Here is a 1,907-nt window from a genome sequence, read left to right on the forward strand (position 1 = left end):
CTTTGTAGTCTGAGTTTCTAAAATTGCTAAGTTCACTGATCGCTTCTTTGAAACAATGGCAGCTGTATACTGCTTGGGGCGCGCTTTGATATATTACCTATTGGCTGTGCAGAGTAGGGAACCTTGCTTTATACTGGGTACACTCAATACTTTTTTCCACTCCATTCTGCACTTGATTCTATTAACTTCCTCTCGTTTTCCTTAACTTTTTCCATTCACTTCTATGACAAATCGAGCCAAAAAACTATCCGAAGGCATATCAGACATGTCGGAAATTATCAAACCCATCTATTGAGCGGAAAAACGTATGGTGTATTCCCAGCATTATACACCTGGCATCGGTCAGGTGATTATAGCAGATAGACACTCTTGTTTAGCATTTTCAAAGGGCCTATTCACTATGTGTGGTACTGTCATTTATGATTCGGGATGATGGTTCCATACTGGAATGCTGTTTCTGAATGATTTGGAACAGAACAAGAATTTCAAGCACAGTGGATTGCGGCGGGGGAGGTGTATTATCTCACCCTTGACGCTGCCCCTAATGATGCATTCCAGCTATTCCTCCCTCCAGCTGTGGAGGAGGAAGCATTGAGAGCTGGAACACAGCATGGAGGGCAGCATATGTTCTGTTCCAAATCATTATGATATGGAAAGCTCATGCCTAGCTATGACCACCGCACATTGTATGCGATCCATTGACTGTCATGATGATGATTTAGATCACACACATGTAACGCATCCAGGAACACTTTATCGCATGGCACGTGATTTCCTGTTGAGTTGTATTGTGTTGCGGCCACTTATGTCCACATAACACCCCGCTGTGAGTTGGGAAACACATTTGTGAAATTGTGTTCATGCATGTGTTTTGTAGTGTGAATCCTTGCCATGTGGATTGATAACCTGATTTTTTTTTTTTTTTTTTTTTTTTTTTTTTATCTGAACAGAAGTGGTTTCACTTTTACAGTTTAAACTTTGAACTTTTAGCATCTGCTTGTATTTTTTATAGCATGGCTGGGTAAAAGAGAGATGGTAGATTTTAGCTATGGGCAAGTTCATATTTTAGGCTGCTTACACACTAAGACGTTACAGGCGCACGTTAGTGCGCCTGTAACGCTCCCCCAACGCACAGCAATGTAACACAAGTGGGCTGTTCACACAGCCACGTTGCGTTACATGTAACGCTGCACGTTCTCCGGAAAGTGCAGCATGCTACGGCGTTGGAGCGGCTATAGCCGCGTTAGACTGCACATGCGCAGTGGGGGGCGGAGAGGAGGCGGGGAGAGCCAGCTACAGTAGCCGCGCACATGGCTACTTAATATTCACTGCACTGGCGGTCGCTCATTGGCCGGCGGGACCACGTGATGCAGGGTGTCTCGCTCCGCATCACGTGGTCCCGCTGGCCAATCAGCGCAACTCTGGGAGACATTATAGGAATCGAGCCGCCTGACGCGGCTCACTCTACCGTCCTCACTTGCAGCACCATACGTTGTGTTAGGTGCACGTTATGCGACCTTAACGTAGCACCTAACGCAACGTCTTGGTGCGCAAGTAGCCTAAGAAACAGAACAGTAAGTGTTTCATCGGCTTGATTCATTCTAATTACTAACACATTTTTATTGGGCATGTTAGGTTTATTAGTCGATATTACATCCTGCATTACTATAGTGTTTAAAAGACAACTGTAACGAGAAGGATATAGAGGCTGACATTTGTTTTTTCTTTTAACCACTTCGCCGCCCGGGTACAGTATATCTACGCTCCTTTGGACTTCAGTTCCCCGCCCGGAGCGTAGATATACGCACCCCCCCGGCGCTGTCTGCACTCCCACGTGCGCGCATTCCCGCGATCGTGTACGCCGCCGCCCGCTCGCCCGGATATCAATGAACGGGAAAATCCATTCC

Source organism: Hyperolius riggenbachi, chromosome 3 (assembly GCF_040937935.1).
Source record: "Hyperolius riggenbachi isolate aHypRig1 chromosome 3, aHypRig1.pri, whole genome shotgun sequence".
Taxonomy (NCBI): domain Eukaryota; kingdom Metazoa; phylum Chordata; class Amphibia; order Anura; family Hyperoliidae; genus Hyperolius; species Hyperolius riggenbachi.